The 18,968-nt window shown below is 47.9% G+C and overlaps 1 pseudogene; it reads right to left on the bottom strand.

The window, feature by feature from the left end:
- Positions 1 to 18,968, bottom strand: part of LOC149367767 (uncharacterized) — a 116,839-nt pseudogene that overhangs the window by 80,215 nt on the left and 17,656 nt on the right.

The following is an 18,968-nucleotide window of genomic DNA, read 5'->3' as shown; positions in this document are numbered from 1 at the left end:
ATAGCTCAGCATCCTGCCACGGATACCTAGGTCCGCTAGGTCACGGAAGATACCGAACCTCCACGTGGTACCGTAAGCCTTCTCCAGGTCGAAGAAGACCCCGATACAGTGCTGCTTGTGGATGAACGCTTCCCGGACTGTGTTCTCAAAGCGAACAAGGTGATCGGTTGTGGAAAATGTCTTTTTAAACCCGCATTGGTGTATATCTAAATGTTGCCGGGACTGAAGTATGAAGGTTAGTCTGATGTTTAGAATGCTTTCGAATGATTTTGCTATACGTCTGGTGAGTGCTATTGGCCTGTAACTGGTGGGACTAGTTGGTGGTTTGCCAAGTTTTAGAAAGGGTACTATGATTGCTTCCCTCCATGCTTGGGGGATTTCTCCACTCACCCATATTTTATTGAAAAATTTTAGGAGAGCCTCTATGGCAGTCTCAGAGAGGTGAGCAAGCATGGCATAATGTATATTGTCTGGGCCTGGTGCTGTCTTTTTACCGTATGTTAGTACTGCGTTTAGTTCCCGCATATTAATCAGCTGATTGTAGTCTTCATGTATGCATGTTCTGAAGGGAAGTTTGTTTTTATACTATTGTTTTGTGCTTTTGAAAGGAGTGTGTGTAGTTGGATGAGCTTTAAACTAGAAAAATGCTCACCCAATATGTTGGCCTGCTCTTCTAATGTTGTTTGTGTACCGGGCGTTGTTAGCATTGGAAATGTGAAAGGAGTAAAATTTCCAGTTAATTTCCGCACCTGCTTCCACATTTTTTTATGTTATTGAGCTGTTTATCGAGGATATGTACAGTTGCCATGATGCCCTTTCTGCGTTGCGTCTGATGTATCGTTCTTTTGCTCTTGCCTTTTTAAAGTTTATGAGATTCTCATGTGTTGGATATCTCCGAAAATTGCCCCAGGCTTTGTTTTGTTTCTTTTTTGCATCTCCACATTCTTTTGTGTGCCAGTATTTGTGATTTTGTTTTACTATTAAAGAGGATTGAGGAATAGCTAAATGTGCGGCAGCTAAGATACAATTTGTGAACTTTTCATTGATCTCATTGATGTCAGTATTTTCTAAAACTATTTTCTCTAATGTGGCTTTTGCACTAAAAAGTTGCCAGTCAGCTAAATGTAGCTTCCAACACCGTAGTTCTGTGGGAACGACTGTTGGCGATGATGAGAGACTTATTACAACAGGGAGACGATCACTTCGATATAGATTGTCTAAAACACTCCAGTTAAAATCGTTAAATACAGATGGTGAACTAAAAGACAAATCTAAAACACTCATTTTCCCCGAGGTTGGGGAGCAGTATGTGGGTTTATTAGAGTTGAGTAAACAGACGTCATTGCATAAAATAAAATCCTCTACGAGATGGCCTCTAGCGTCAGTTTTGTCGCTTCCCCAAAAACATAAGTGTGCATTAAAATCTCCAACTACCAGGTATGGCTCTGGTAGCTGCTCTAAAAGATCCTCTAAGTCATGTAGTGTTAAATTAAAGTGCGGATCGATATATAGTGAGCACACTGTGATGGTTTTATGGGCAACCTGAGTGGCTGCGGCAGCTTCGAGTCTTGTTTTTAGTTTAAGCTCTCGAGCCGGAGTACCGTTTTCCACTATGATGGCTACGCCTCCCGACAGCCGGCTCGCCTGTTCCCGATAGCGGCGGAAAACATTGTAATTCTTAAGGAAGTTATATTTTTGGGGACCTAAATTTGTTTCTTGTAGACATAAGGCGACAGGAGCTTGTGCTCCTAGTATGTCTTTTATGTCCCTGTAATTGTTTAAAAGTCCTCTACAGTTCCATTGTATTATGAAAGCCATCTTAATTTTGTGTTTCTATAGGGTGAAAAGGTAGATCAAGTTGTTGATGGCCCCGTGACTCGGGGCCTGTCTTTTTTTGATCGATCCAGAGAGCTCCGCCGACCGTCCGACATGGACGGCGCGGGGCTGCCCGGGGTCGTGTCCATCGCCTCTGCGGAGGCGCTGGACGACCGTGCAGAAGGCACGTTCACGTTCGAGTTTGACCTCGGCCTGTGGAAAGAGGTCTTGAGGCCCGCCGACCCGGGGGTCTGCGCAGCCTGACTTGGAGTTGGCAGAGTAGCGTTAGCTGCTCTGCCTTGGGGCGCGGATGGCACCGCCACAGGCTCACTGCGTGTGACCTGGACGAGTGCCGAAGCCTGGTGTGGTGCGCCGCGCCCACGCACCACATCGGCGAAGTTTTGTTTTGTTGTGAAGGAGAATGAGTTCGTGAGTGCAAAACGCCTTCTCGCTTCTTTAAATGAAATGTTTTCCTTAGTCTTTATGGTGATTATCTTTTTTTCTTTTTTCCAGGACAGACACGTCCTAGAGTATGCTGCATGGTCTGCTTCACAGTTTGCGCAGTGCGGGGCTGCGTCACATTGATCAGAATGATCATTCGAGGCGCATTTCGCGCACGTTTTCCGGCCGCGGCAACTTTGTGAGCCGTGACCGAACCTTTGGCGGTTGAAACATCGGCGAGGGTTGGGAATGTATGGTCTTACGTTAACTTTCAGATATCCTACTTCGACTGTGTCGGGCAGTGTGCTGGTGTTGAACGTCAGGATCATATGTTTTGTGTCTATTTCCTTATTATCCTTCCGGATCTTGATTCTGTGAATATCTATCACGTCTTGGTCACTCAGACCTTCAAAACGTCTCTTTTTCAGTGATGTGGACAAAGTCATTTTCGGATATAACGCCTCGGACGGTGTTCAGATATCGGTGAGACGTCACGGAGACAGGAATATCCCCAACAGATACAATGTTTACAAGTTTTGAGTGTTGGACGTTGTCACGCAGTTCGAGCAGTAAGTCACCGCTGGCCATTTTAGATACCTTGTAGCCAATGCCCAAGGCTTCTGTCAAACAATTTGACACTAGGAAGGGGGACAGGATTCTAGCTTGCTTATCTTGTACTTCACTATGGATCACATGGCACTTAGGAAAACTGACTTTTCTTTTTTGACAAAACTCTTCTGCTTCGTTCCGCCCTCTCTTGAGAGAGCGATCTGGTGTGAAAAAAGGGGGAGCCATAAAAATTCTAGTTTTTCGGTCATGGTGCCAGCCACCACCATGGAGCCCAAAAAGGGGCGGGACAGGAACTTGCGAGCAAGTCCTGCCCACGCCAGCTGTACACCTTAACTATAACCTAATATGACTCAACTCAGGGTAGTTCGTCACACACGGTTAACCCTCGCCGCCAGGAAAAAGAGGAAAAAACGAAGAAAAGAGGAGGAGACAGGAGGGTTGTAAGAAAGAGATAGGAAAGCGAAAGATAGAGGGGAGGATAGGAAAAGGCGACTGCCGATTTCCCCCGCTCGGGTCAGGCCTGGAGGTGCCGTCTACAGGAAGCTGGGGCCAAAGTGGCATGTTGCCTCTGCCGAGGGGCCTTAAAGGTCCAAACGCTCGGCATCGGCTCAACCACCAGGATCCCCTTTTCCCCGGACACGGCGATGCCACGCACGGCTAAGCGCGGATGCTCGGGTCCGTGGTGACGCATTGTTCACTATCATCCCCCTGCGGCGATGTCCCTGCGGATGCTCGGGTTAACCCCGTGGTTTCGCCACTCACCAACGTCTGCATGCTGCAGACGCCCCCCTGTGGGGAGTCAGCCCAAATAAAGAGTTTCATTTTGAAGACATTCTCGCCGGTTTCCCCTTCGCCGAACTGCAGTCATCACTACGTGACAATATAAAGTAATTAGAGCTACAATTGTAGCTTTAGTTTCTTTATACAAATGAAATGCTATGCATCCTGATGAAAATTTTTCGGCGCGAACAAACAAAAGACAGCGAAGAAACCACAGGACAAGCGCCTTATGCTATACATATGTTGATGCTATGTTGATGCAATGCATCAACAGAAAAATTTATTTTAAAACTTTTTTGATGAAAGAGGTTGATGAAAACATTATGACAAATTTTGTATTTTTTGTAAAACTCTTGTCCCACCCTCTGTTCATGGGCGTGTGATGCACTGACAGCGCGACTTTACAGACCATGTTTTGGTTTCCGGCCACATTACGAAGCGATCTCTTATCGCGAGCTGTCCGCAACGGCGCGTCTGGGAAAACGCATTCATTTACCCCGGCGGTCACAAAATTCCCCTTTTGCGAAGGCTTTTTCGTCCTTGCTCGTCGCTTCTCTGTAACCGTGTGGTAAGATTTGCAAACCACTGCACCGCTGCAGCATTTTTTTTTTGGTTCTGTCGTTTTCTGCGGCGGGCGGCTAGTGCGAAGCCTTTTTCCATCGTTCTATCACGATTCGCGCTATCCATTTGAAGCGTTCAGGGCTTCATTTCAAGGTGAGCTTGCGGTATGTGAATAAACAAGGCCATAACTAAAGGAATAAACAAGCACATAACTAAGAGGAACTCAAGCACATTTGACTGTCAAATGTTGGCGCTCGTTGAAAAGCAACAACCTTCAAAAGACAGGGGCTCGAAAGTGCTCATTCTACAAAAATACCGGTTTTTAATTCGCGCCACAAAACAAAAAAAAAACGCTTGCGTGACGTCAATCAAGGTCACGCACACGTGAGTATGCCACCTGCCCCCGCATCCGGGGACGTTGGGGTGCCTATGAGCCGCCATTTTTGGGGCCAATGGGCGTCTATGGAGCTTTGCTACCAGGGATACATCTACCTTGGCTGGCGTAGCAAGGAGGACAGAGAGGAAAGACGGATAACCACGCCCTGGGGTTAGGCAGGTAGGTCGGGGTGAAAGAAGGAGGAAAGCAGTGCCGTGGCTTGCCGAAGCTCGGGCTGCTCGCTCGTCGCGGGGGCAAGGGAGACGGAGAGGCTAGCGCGGTGCTTAAACGAGGCGAAGAGGACCGCTGGACAAGGCGGTGGAGCTTATCCCGCAAGAACAGCCGCAGGACATGCATGCATGAGGCTTGAGAATGTCGCAGTGAGTCGGCTGTGGAATTGATGCCGCGTTGACGAGGCGCGAAGAGCAGGAGAGCACGACGGATGTTTGCGAAAAATATGCGCCATGGGATGCTCGCAGACTCGCCATGCAATCTCAAGCGGATATTCTCTCTCCCTGTGGGAAGGTCGAAACAGCGCTGATATCCGAGCTGAACGTGCAAGGCCGCACAGCTAGCTGTGGGCGAAGCGAAGTAGCTAAACTTGGGTGAAGGCGAAAATGAAGGCCAACTAGCTATGTATACGTCATGTTGGCTCGTCGCTGATGAGACAGATGAGCTGAGATGATTACACAGATGAGAATACCCCAAGAGGCACAAACTGCACGCCATTAGCAGCATGTATACCCGCTCCGCATTGCCACAGCGCTGTTCGAGCTTTTCTCGAACCATCGCGGAATAAAGCATCTTACTGTAGTAAGTATCTAAAAGCTCAGCTTTTGAATTTTACTCGGAATAAGAACACGTCTAAGTTGGCCTAGTGTCCCTTCCAGTTAAGAACCCAAATTTTAAGTTCGAAATTATGCCGATTCAAAACTGATCGCAGGTTTCCTTTTCTCTTGTGTCTGTAAGCGCAGAGGCACTGCGAATAATGTTGCCTCTTCCTTCTCCGGAAATCTTAAACGTAGTTTTTCAAGATGTCCAGGGCTGACTTCCTGAAACTTCTTGCGCATCCTCCAGGTTAAGCAAAAAAAAACTAAACTGCTCTAGGAAGGCGAAATGATATCAGTTATGTAGCAAAATTATGATCGCAGTCTAATGCAACCACTTCCACTTACTGGTTGTCCAAGGCGCCGCCTCATCGTCCACTTGATCTTCAAGAGGCTGACATCTTCGATGGTGTCGTTCTTGGCTAGGAGCTTGAAGAATGACTTCGCATCCATGGCATCTAAATGGAAGCCTTCGACGCTAAGCGTTTTCACCGTTGTGTTTGCCATTAGCGCCTCGAACACTAAGTTGGCCTTGCGGCGATGATAGCGATTGCGACACACCACGGTTAGCTCGGCTGGAGCCCATGGTTTGGCCAGAGTCTGCCTGAAGCTTCCGCCGTATTTTTGAACGGAAAACGAGGCGTCCACAATTAGCGTGGAGAGGCTGGCGTGGCTGATGAGAGCGCGCATAACCACTCCCGGAAAATCGATAGTGTGCACTGCAAGGGATTTCTGTAAAAAATAGAAATACTTAGAGGCAATAGTTTGCGGCAGTTGCAGTTAACTTGCGAAACAGGCAACGATGTTGGAGAGGAACTGTGATTTGCCCCTCCACGTAGTTAACTGACCCTATGAAAAAGTAAAATACATTCGTACTTTGTACGTTTGCCTATTTGAAGAGTGTGAAACAGTACTTTGAGATATGCAGGACCAAGCAACCGCTGCTCTAAATATTGTCTCCACCGAAGCACCACACATTTCAGGGTGTATGACGATCAACCCACGGCTACACTGCAGTAGCGCTAGCGTATTCGCAAATAATTTACTATCTGTCCTACACTGCAGTTGCAAAAACCTAGGAGGCAAAGCAGAACGCACTCGTTCATCAAAGAACGAAGATTGGAATAGCTGTCCACAGCGTAGTGTCTACTCACTTGGTTGTGTCGACGAGCTCGTGCCGCACTCTTCGGGATATCACTGTCCTGCACAGAGGCGCCCAGTAAAGCAGGGTCAAAACTTTACCTCAGAAATGGACACCGCCGTCTGTCAGCAGCCAGTGGCAGGTGGCAATCTTCCCACCGGGCCGCGAACTTAGTATATTACCTATACGAACTTGGTACACAACTTCGGATACAGCGAACCTCAGTATGCCATTTCGGATATAACAACCTTTCGTATGTTAACCTCGGATACAACAAACTTTAGTGTTCACCTCGAATATAACCAACATCAGTAAGCCGCCTCTGATATAATGGACTTGCGTGTGCTCACCCCGGCATACAATGAACTTTGGCGTGTTATTCGGATATAACCAGCTTTCTTGCCTGGACCGAGGATGTAAGGAATTTATTTCGTTGACGTCGGTTATAACGAACCGGAATGTAATACCTCGAAAATAACGAGCTTTAGTGCGTCGCTCTCCGATATAATGAATGTTTTGCTGCTAATTCACTCGAACGATCGGCCGGGGATCGCCTAAGAGTTTCTTTTTTTTTTTATTGCAAGAGCTCAGCCATAGCCCGCACTCTACATAGAACAGTCCATTCGTCCGAGCCTCAATCGGGGGCATTGAAACATCTCACTGTGCCCGATTATGCGTAATATGTCCATTATTCACAACAGCGCACGAAACACGGACAAAAGGGGGCTAATCGACCACACAAGTGGTCCCCCTTTTGCCCGCGTTTCGTGCGCTGTTGTGAATAATGAATAAGTACCAACTCACCCAATTTCTTTCACTCGTAAATCCCTCACGCACCAAAGCGCCATCGACAGCAGCTGGCTAAACACCCTCAAACGTCAGTTCTAAACATATGCTGCACAGACGCCGCCCAAGACACCGTGATATTGTTTAGGGTGGCCACCCTAAAAAATACGAAGTCGTGTCACAAACCACATACATGCGCTACACGCTGACATCAGCACGCAGAACGTGGCGGAACTCCTGGTCATCACAGATCACGCCGCCTACCTGCCTATTTGAGGAGGTGCAACGTTTTTTGGCCAGAAAACATTTGTCCACTGACGCAAAGTAGTGGTCTACTTTGTTCTGCTCGTGTATAAATTACACAAACACGAAAGCCATCAAATACCTCCTTGCGCTGTGAAGCTTGTTACGAAGTATCGAAGTCGAAGCATTACAAAACATCTCCACGTACGTGGCTCCCCGATAACTACATCTTACTCCGGAAAAAAGTGTTGCCATGGAATTCATGGAAAAAAAAAAGACCAAATATCCGCTCCTTCTTGGTGAGAGGCTGCTACCCTACGTACGGACGCAACGATTCCTCGGCATTGTCATCGACCGAAACCTTCTTTACTCCGTGCGAATAAAGCAGCAGCATAAGAAATCTTCCAGTTCATGACAGGAACACGTAGGGGCTGCCGTTGCCGCTCTAGGTTCTCCTTAATGAAGCATATGTTGGCGGTCTTTTGCGCTATAGTTTACCGATTTTGCAGAAAATGTCACCAACAAATATGAGTACGCTGGAGGCAGCGCGAAACACCTTCCTGCGGATCTCTATTGGCCTCTCCAACAGCTCCTCCACTTCGAGAACAGTTGCGGAAGCATAATGTTTACCGCTGGAAGTCATCGTCGCACAGGTAACGATTCTAGCCCATCTACGTCATGTACTTGTAGGGAATAAACGTTTATTTCCTGCACCGAGTCCATATAACCCCCAGCAATTGCGGCTTTGTTCGAGCTGTGCAGCTATTGCATCTTCCTGCGATAAGTAAGCTACGGAATCTACTGGTTCCAGCTTTTTCCCCTTGGACACTCTCACCTCTTGAAATAAAACAGTTCATACCAGGTTTCACTGCGAAGAGCGGCATGCCGCAAGCTGCGCTGCTACAAGTTGCTCTGAGCTACTTAGCTGAGCAGTATTCGCAAGACACCCACACATATTCACTGACGGCTCAACTTGTCGCGACTCCTCATCATGAATATTTATGTGCCCTCATCAGGCCAAATGCTTTCATGGCGACTACATCGTCGGACTTCCTCCACCATAGCAGATCTGTACGGAATAAAAGAAGCTGTCTCCTACATCCTGCGCCATAACCCAGGACGCTGGGTAATCTTCACGGACTAGCAAGGAGCGCCACAAACCTTGTGCAACCTACTGAAGAGAACTAATCACCAGCCAATTTCTCGTGACATTGGATACCTACACCACTTGGCTCTTGCTAAAGGCCACTGTATAATTTTTTCAATGGATTCCAGCTCACTGCGGCATCCTGGCCAAAGAGAGAGCAGACGAAGCAGCGCGCAAAGGTCTACAGCACCGTAACTACAAGCGCATCTTCTTCACAAAACAAGATGCGTTTAAACTCGCCAAACGATAGACCCAGGATGAAAAGAATCGGCTCTGGAACTCGCCAAGTAATCATTACCCCTTTCAACATCGCATCGACCCACTGCTCACATCAAGACTACCACTGGTGCTTCCGCGTCATCAAGAAGCAATTTTTAATCGCCTTTGTATTAAGATTGCGTTTACGAACAGTCTACGATACCGTTTCAAGCAAGCAGACAGTATGTATGGTGACAAATGCGGCCCAGTTGAGACTGTCTTTCATATTATTTTCGAATGCCCAGCGTGCACCAACCAACGTCCGCACTATGAACAACGCATGCAGTCCGTCACCCCAGTGCCACTCACTGTGGACTCTATAATATGTCCTTTAGGCTGTTGAAGACAGCAGCGACGTGCAATGACATTCTTATTTGTCTGTTTGGACGCTGTTGGTATTTTAGACAGAGCCTAAATTGCCCGAAAGCTTTATCACTCCGCTGTATATGCACAGAACCTGACTTCGGTCTCATCACGAAAAGCCATCATGCACTGAACTATTGCGTTGGAACTATATTAAATGAATATTTTTTCCGGTATTTTTTCTACTTTAAAAATGATTGTGCAGCGTGAGGAACTAGAGACCGCCAAAAACTGTTCTCCTAGCATATCTGCTTGTTCATCAATACTTTTTTGTGTTCCTGGGGCAGTGAGAAAAGTGTCTGTGAAGGCGGAGTAGCTACCATTCAGTTTACGCGTTTGCTCCACATATTCTTCGATGTGGTTGAACTGTGCATACAGTTTTGCCGTGAAGTTTTCTCTGAGCACCTACGGGTATGCCCGGCTGTGGCTCTTGCCTTTTTAAAAACCTATAAATTTCATATGTTGGGTACCTACAGAAAATGCCCCATGCTTTGCTTTGTTTTTTTTCGCTTCTCGACATTCTTGTGTATACCTAACTTCATGATTCTGTCGCACCTCTCCTGAGGATTCAGGAATTGACAGCCGTGTGGCAGTGATCATACAAGTCGTGAACATTTAATTCAGTTCCTCTATACCCCGATCATCTGAAAAAAAAAATTTCTCCAGACTCGCTTTTTCTCGCAAAAGCGACCAGTCGCTAAATGCAACTTCCAACGGCTAGGTTTTGGTCGGGATAATTGATGGTGAGGATGAAAGGCTCACACTCACAGGCAAATGATCGCTTCCGTACGGGCGAATCTAGACCATCCCACTTAATATCGTTGAATACAGATGGCGAACTAAAAGATAAATCCAAGCAGCTTATTTTTCCAGTGCTTCGAGAGCAATAAGTTCGCTTTCCCGCATTCCGTAGGAACACTTTATACGAGAGAACGCAATCTTCTAAAATACGACCTCTGGCGTCCATTTCTTCCCTACACCAAAAAGAGAAGTGTACATTAAATTCCCCTACTACAAGATACGGCTCTGGCAGCTGTTCGAAACGTGCTTCTATTTCGTGTAGTGTTACGGATAGATGTGGCTGAAGATATACCGAGAGTATTGTTATTGTTTTAAAATGAAGTAGGGCGATTGCCACGGCTTCATATTTCGTGTTAAGACAACAATAGCAGCCCCTCCAGACAGCCTAAGCGGCGGTTGCTCTGTCACACCAAAAGACTTAATAATTCTTTAAAATATTTTTTGTAGAGGTCCCATGTTGCTCTCTTGCAGACATAGGGCGACCGTAGAAAGCAATTTCAGAGTGCCTTTTATATCGCTGTATTTTGTTAAATCGACGACAATTCTAGTGGATTAAAAAGTCACGTTAAATTAGTAGGTGTAACTAAAAACACAGGTCGGTTGTTGGAGTTTTTCTTTTTCGGTCAACAAAGCTACGCCTCCCCTGAAGCGTTGGCAGATTTGGCGTTGTGTCCATAGCCTCCGTAGAGGTGGTAGAGGACCGCAGAGTAGGTACTGCTGAACGAGTTATAAGCCTGTCCGGACTGGGAGAAAACCTTGCGGGCTGTCGACCCAGGCGCCGGCGAGCCGGTTGTCATAGGTGACTGGACAGCCTTTGCTGCATCTGCCGGGGGCGCGGATGGCCCTGCCACAGGCTAACTGCGTGTGGCCTGGGCAAGAACAACAGGCCGGTGTGGTTCCCCACCCCGTCGTACCACATTGGTGAATTTTGTTTTTTTCTGTGAGCAGGAGCTTTCCTGGCGTTTATGGATTATGGTTTATGGGGTTTTAACGTCCCAAAGCGACTCAGGCTACGAGGGACGCCGTAGTGAAAGGATCTCGAAATTTTGACCACCAGGGGTTCTTTAACGTGGACTGAGATCACAAGGTACACGGGCCTCTAGAATTTCGCTTTCATCGAAATTCCACCGCCGCGTCTTTAGGGCCAGCAGCCGAGCGCCATAACCACTCAGCCACCGCGGCGACCGTTCCTTGTATTTGTGTGAGTTGTTTTCTTGCTTCTTGAGGTGTTACGTTTTCCTTAGTTTTAATAGTTACCTCTTTCTCTTTCTTCCTGGATGGACACGATCGAGTATGCGGGGTGGTCCCCTTCGCATTTAGCGCACTTTGGTGTGGCTTTGCAGCCAACGAATTCATGGACATTTGGTGCCCATTTGGCTGAAGTTTGCCGGCCACGACAGCTCCGGGAGACAGTGCCAAATGTTTCACCTTTTAAGCACCTTCTTCGATTTGGCATGTATGGCCGGACAGTTATTTTCATGTATCCTACTTGTATGGTATCTGGGAGTTTGCCAGAGGCGAAAGCCAGGACTAAGTGCTTTGTTGGTGTTTCCTTATCGTCTTTGCGGGTTTTGATGCGTTTGACGTCAGTCACGATCTCGTCTTTCAAGCTCTCGAACATTTCTTCTCCTTTCAGTGTCAGGAAATCATGTTCTGAAGCTGCTGCGGAAAATATCTGCGCGGCAATAAAGTCCATCCCCACAGCCCTTTCTACACCATGTCCCTTCCATGACCCTGACAAACCGTCCTATTGAACATTGGCAGAGCGTGCTGTCGACACGACGCTCGGCTCATGTACAACTCGTTGTCAGAGCCCTTACATAATAGGGCACTTTAAAACGAAAGGTGTTCGGTCGTTTGCAGCAGCCTATTAGTGAACGGCAACAGATTACAGAAAGAGTAAGAAGCGCCACTGCAGGTGACCCGCCGCGGTGGCTCATTGGTTAGGGCGCTCGGCTGCTGACCCGAAAGACGCGCGTTCGATTCCGGCCGCGGTGGCTGAATTTCGATGAAGGCGAAATTTAGAGGCTCGTGTGCTGTTCGATGTCAGTGCACGTTAAAAAACCTCAGTTGGTCGAAATTTCCGGAGTCCTTCACTACGGCGTCCCTCATAGTCTGAGTTGCTTCGGGACGTTAAACCCCAATACTACTGCAATATTACTGCAATAAACCAAACCTTACTTTCATGGCGACGTCCACTTCGACAATCTTCAGCAGCTTAAGAGTCTCCGTTTTCGACAGGCTCTCTGTCAAGGCATCCAGCGGTGCCCGCGATGTCAGGACGACAACGACTTTGTCCAGCGCCAGTTCGACGAGCTACTGCGTCAGCAGGTGCTGGATGGCAGCGAAGGCATTCGACGTGGCCTCGGCACTGAGCTCGCATCCACAAAGGCGCAGGCTGGTCAGTGACGTGGCCGACTTCAGGGCATCGGACAGAAGTAGCACAAAGCGTCGGTTTTCACGTGATGAAAGTAGAAACTGCAAATCGAAAAAAAAAACGTTAATTGTCGGGGCACCTTGCAAACCTACAAGAGAAACTACAGAGAGAGGACAAGAAAATGATAGACACAATACCTTCAGAACGGTTTAGCAGATGTATGAACCTGCGCGGACACTCACGTGCAAAAGTGAGCAGGGCAGTACACAATAGTCTTTGAGCTTAATTTTGACTAGTATTAGAGCTGCTTTATCGAAGATCCTTGATATTATTCACGTAGTATATGGAATTACAAAGCAGTTTGCATTTCCCAAACAGGCGCGGGAAATTTCTTGCCTATATCAATCCTGCCAACTAGTTCAGCACTGTACGGGCTCGTGCCCACCCACGGCGCTTAAATAAAACCTGCGGGCTTCAGATGCCTCACAACAATGTACAGGCGCGGACAAAAGTAAACGGAGCACGCAACTCTCTTAGAATATTTTTTACGCGTCACCTATTTGAAATTTCCAGCAGTGGTACGCGCATGCTGGTAGCGCAGGTTGGTCGGCTTTCTTTTAGACAAACAACGCTTCTTCATTACCAATGGAGAAAGCGGGATTGCACTTCGAACGCAATAGCGTGCTCCGTTTACTTATGGCCGCGCCTGTACATATATATTGTTACGGAGAAGCGGGAGTGGCGCTGGACGGAGCGCTCGCATTAGGCCTGCATGCATTAAAAATCGTATTTCATCTGTTTTATCTGTCATCATGAAGTTCTTTTCCTTGGCTTGCTGTCTGGTAACAATATAATATGCCGCAGGTGGGAGCCGAACCGTACGCATATGGTTGTGTTTTCTTCTGCACTTCTAATAAATTATCTTTAATCGAAAAAATATTCACTGATCATCTCTGTGAAGTTCGCTGAACTTTCCGATGTGTCATCAAGCGCCCAGCACAGTTACAGAATTCATCTTGACGCGAACGCACCACGGAGACGCGGTGGCTGCTCTATTGTTGCTGGTGGTGGTGGTGAAAAAGTTTATTATTCAAAGAGAGCTGGAGGGTTAAAAAACCCTGCTGCATGGTCGGTATCCTTAGTCCGGGACACCGCACGACGAGGCCCCGTCTCGCGCCCGCTTTACTAGAGCCCTTTGGGACTCCAGCGTGGAGCAGTTGAGGAGGGCAGTCTCCCATGCCTCTCGGGTGGGGGAAGGGGAAGGTGAGGATTCTGAGTACATGCCCACACCATGTGGAAGATATCGCAGATCTCTCCACAGTGCGGGCAGCGCCCATCTGTGTTCTGATCGAAGTGTTTTGCTATGGCAGGACAGAGGAGGGTTCCTGTCTGCAGGCGCCGCAGAGTTCGCTCCTCCGCCTTACTCAGCCCCTTGGCAGGTGCCGGGTAGAGCTGGCGGCACCGTCGCCAGAACGCTCGTTCTGTCTCCGTCTTGCCTCCCCACCACAGATACTTTCTAGCGCGCAGCTTTCTACAGTGCAGTGTTTGAATGCCTGCAGTCGTCGTGTTTGTGGCGAGTGGATATTTTATTAACCTTCTCGCGTCCCTGCGGATTACTGTGAGGACGCAGGTGTACGGTGGACGATCGGTGTGCGATGCGGTGCCGATGGGTCTATGAGCGTCTGATACTGAGAAGAGGCCCATAGCTAGGCTGTAGTTGCCAATGGACGCTGGACCCCTCAGCGACAGCTTTTCTTGTTTTTAAGGAACCTTCAGTGATTGTTCCCGTGGCACACGTGTGTCCCGTATGCACGTGCGCGGAGAGGGAAGCGAAGAGGAAGGCAAAGGTTCGGAACGCAGCGAGTTCAGTGCTGTTTGTAGGCGCGCTCGAAACCTTTCCTTTCCCAAGTATTTGATTAGCTAACATCCTTTCCCCCGTCTTTGATTGGATGACGGAAACTTTATTGTCCTTTCCCTAAGCATCGATTGGTGAGAAGTGTTGCCTGTTTTATTTTTGGTCGTTGTCCCCGCCAAGGGCGGAGACAGAAGGCTTAAAACGGAACGCTCTCGGTTGAGTGAGGTCTGATTTTGTGTAATCAACGGTTATGTTGTAAATACTTTTCTCCTTGCTTGTTTCTTCTCGTTTATTCATGTGTTAATAAATAGTTAACCTTCTTGTCCCGCCGTCGAGTAATGTGATTGTTTGCGAGTCCGAACCATGAATCCATCAAGAAATCCGATTTCATCATCTTTAAATGTTTCCTCACATCTCCACTTGAAGGGAAACTCGACTATCTCCATTCATCAACACAACATATTAATAAAAAGGAGCTCCCCTATGCTCGTTCGTTTCTGTGGCTGTTGGCTTCTCTCATATGTTTAACGAGACCCTCATTTCTCTCCCCCTGTCTGCTTAATTGCTTAATGAGGACCTTGGTTCTGGCAGCCTTGATGCCATAGGAAGCATACGAGGGTTCTCATATAGCTTCCACTCTCGCCGTTCGATGACGTCACGTCACACCAGCGGTAATACAGGACGTATTCCGCCCGGTGCTGATGAACGTCAGTGGCGCTGGTGAACACTCTTGGTTACGTCACATGTAAACAAATTCTCCCGAAAGCAAAATATGTGACAGCCGTCGCCGTAGTTCAGTTGGCAGAGCACCGGATGCGTAACTCGGTGGCCGCGGGTCCGGTTCCCACAGGCGATATATCGTTGTTTTTCTTCTGATTTTCTAATCATTTATCTCTAAGCCGTAAAATATTCACTAATAATCTCTATAGGCGAACACCGCAAATTTAAAAAAAAGGAGCTCCCACATGCTCCTTGGTTATTGTGGATGTTCCACAGCATTGCGATTGTCTTCGTTTATTGCCAACAGTTTCGGACGGAGGACCGTCCTTCATCAGGGTATACAGATGAATGAAGACAAGTTCGCATATTCAAGGCACTGTACGCAAAGGGAGAGGTGAAATCACTCTCTCCCATTAGAGGAAGGGGAACCAAAGCCAGTGTAAGACGCGAGAGTGTTCCAGTCCATTTAGAGGAAAGAGGAGGAGCGTGTTACGAAGGCCAGGGGGTAAAAAATAAAAACAAACAAACACAAAACACAAATAGGAAAACAGCGGCAGCAGCGGCAGTAACAGAGCGATAGCGATAGATGGGGAGGGAACGAGTTGCTTCTCAGGAGCCGCCAGCCAGAAATATTGTCCCGAGTAGCTTCCTTCGGTGTGGGTGGCAAACCCGGGAGAAATAATAAAAACGATATCCTAACAGGGAAACTACAAAGCAAAACAAAAAGACAGTGCGCGCATGCAGATGTACACTACATCGCAGAACGGACCACTCCCCAGCGGTGCAGGTTTTCAGGACCGTTGTAACGTGAGTTACGAGTTAGACCAAAACATTTTGAGCTCCTCAAGACGATCCAGTGATCGGCAAGGCGCAAGCGCGGCGCCGCGGACGAGGGAGGCAGGGCGGCCGGCCAGACGCCGTGCGGCGACCCGATCCCGCAGCCGAGTGCCGCGGCGGCCATTCCTCAGTAGGCCATTTCCTTCGTGCGTCCCGTCGCGAAGGCATACGCAGTACAAAGTGGCCCTTCAGAAGAAGGGGCCAAAACGAGGGGGGGGGGGGGGGGATCTAAAGAATAGATACTGTAGCGAGATTTCCGGGGAAACAGCCTAAGAACAGCTAGCCAAAATGGCGGTCCGAGCTCCGGGGCATCAACCCAACGATTTCGCGCCTTGCGCTGGCGGTGTGGCTGCCGCCGCCGCTGCCCATCTTCCTCTTTACAATCGCCCCCGGCTGAAAGCGAAGCCATCCTGGCGAGTCAGGGAGACAACAGTACACACGGGTCATAGTACTGCTTCAGGCGTGACACATGAACAGTTTCGCGGCTATGTCGGCGTTGATGTGTGGCGGGTGTCACGGGGTCGACAATGTCGTTTTACAGCGGGAAGTGCGCTCTATGATGCGATAAGGGCCTTGGTACTTGGGGAGAAGTTTGGAGCAGAGGCCGGGAGTGGTATACGGCACGCGAAGCCAGACGAGAGAGCCGGGTCGAGAACTGTCAGCAGTGTGGGTGGTGTCGAAGAGGAATTTTTGACGCCCCTGCTCGCCGGACGTTAACGACCGAGCGAGCTGACGGCACTCCTCGGCATGCTTGGAAGCCTCCGAAATGGTGGTGCACTCAGACTGGTCAGGCCGGTAGGAAGTACAGTATCGAGCGGTGAGGAAGGTTCTCGTCCGTAGAGAAGAAAAAACGGCGAGAAGCCGGTGGTGGTCTCCATGGCGGTGTTGTAGGCGTAGGTGATGAACGGCAGGATCTTGTCCCAGTCGGAATGGTCGGAGGGCACTTACATCGACAACATATCGCCCAAGGTGCGGTTAAACAGTTCCGTCAAACCATTAGTCTGAGGATGGTAGGCCGTGGCGGTGTTGTGAGTGATCTTACACTTTTTTTATTTATTTGGAGATACTGTCAATCCTTTTAGGGATTTTTACAGGAGTGGATTAAGTGCCCGTATACATTTGCTCATAGAACCATACACACGTTTGTACACAAGAGTATGCGAAGACACTACAACAAAAAAGAGGCAAGCACATAAAAAAACACTCAGGATACCGTCATTCATGCACTGACGTTATCACAGATTTACATTTATACATAAAAAGCAAAAGGAAGACACATAAGTGATGACATCACATCCGCGTTGTTGACAGTACAGAAATGCTAGCAAGTTCAACAAATTTGTCAATTGAAGACTGCGAGACCACACTCTGATCTAAAGAATTCCACTCACGCACAGCTCGCGGGAAAAACGAAAAACTGTAGGTATTGGCACAAAAATATTCTTGGAGTGTGAATTGATGCTTATGACGGGTTTCTCTGCAAGTATTGAAAGAAATGTAGGTATCAGGATTTACTTTAATCATGTTATGCAAGATAAGGTACAAAAATTTCAGACGTAGTAGCGCACGGCTGGTTAGTGTATGAAGCCCAATCTCGGTCAGCATCTGTGTGGGTGAGTCGGTGCGCTGGTATCTGTTGCAGATAAAACGTGCGGCCTTCCGCTGGACAGCTTCGAGCGTAGATATTTGATTTTGGGCAAACGAAAACCATGCCACGTTCGCATATTCCAAGATCGGGCGAATACACATCATATAAGCCAAAAGTTTGGCTTCCCTTGTAGGATACCGCAGGGCCCGTTTTAGATACATTAACTTCCGCATCGCTTTGGTTGCCACATAGTCTACATGAGCTGACCAACCCATATCTGATGAGACCACGACGCCCAAGTACTTATACTCAGTGACTGTTTTGAGGATCGTACTGTTACATCCGCACGAAAAACAAAGCTTAGATTTCTTTTTTGTTATAGGCATTGACACTGTTTTGCTAAGGTTTATGGCCATTTGCCAGTCCGTGCACCATTGGGCTATCAAACCAAAATCCTTGTTGAGAACAATTTGGTCTTGCCGGTTCAGAACTTCTCTATGCAGGACGCAGTCATCTGCGAATAGTCTTATCTTGGAATCCACCTGACTAGCTATGTCGTTTACAAACAAGAGGAACAGGATAGGCGCTAAAACGGAGCCTTGTGGTACACCCGAGAGGACTGGCATTGTTCGGGAAGTATGGGCGCCGAATTTGAACAAACTGGCGGCGGTCAGATAAGTAGCAGCGAATTCATTTCACAACTGGCCCATCCCTTAGAATATATTTGAGGTTAAGAAGCAATTTTGCATGGCAGACACGGTCAAAGGCTTTTGAAAAGTCCAGGTAAATTACGTCTATTTGTTGGTTTGGTTTGGTTTATTGGTGTTTAACGTCCCGAAGCGACTGAGGCTATGAGAGACGCCGTAGTGAAGGGCTCCGGAAATTTCGACCACCTGGGGTTCTTTAACGTGCACTGTCATCGCACAGCACTCGGGCCTCTAGTATTTCGGCTTCATCGAAATTCGGCCGCCGCGGCCGGGATCGAACCCGCGTCTTTCGGGTCAGCAGCCGAGCGCCGTAACCGCTGAGCCACCGCGGCGGGGCACGTCTATTTGTGTTTGGTCATTAATTGCTTTAGCGAAATCATGTAGAATCTCAACAAGTTGGGTGACAGTAGACAGACCACTTCTGAAGCCATGCTGGTGAGGGTGAAGAATGTTATTTTCTTCGACAAACTGCGTAATAAATTTTAAAATGATATGTTCTAAAATTTTGCAGCAAGTACACGTCCGAGAAATGGGCCTATAATTTGATTGGCAAGAAATATCTCCGGACTTGAAGATAGGCACTATTTTTGCAATTTTCCAATCCGCTGGGAGGCATTGTTCACTGATGGATTTATTGTAAATTAGGCATAAATATTTGCATATAGGCTCCGCATAACGTTTAAGAAAGCAATTAGGGATACCGTCTGGGCCACTGCACTTTTTGTCACCTAAATTTAACAGCAGCGAGAACACTCCTGCTTCAGTTATGACTGGT

This window comes from Amblyomma mixtum, chromosome 1 (assembly GCF_055824585.1).
Source record: "Amblyomma mixtum isolate Tamu chromosome 1, ASM5582458v1, whole genome shotgun sequence".
Classification (NCBI taxonomy): Eukaryota; Metazoa; Arthropoda; class Arachnida; order Ixodida; family Ixodidae; genus Amblyomma; species Amblyomma mixtum.
The sequence above is the reverse complement of the archived record's forward strand: the minus strand, read 5'-3'. Positions and strand labels throughout refer to the sequence as shown.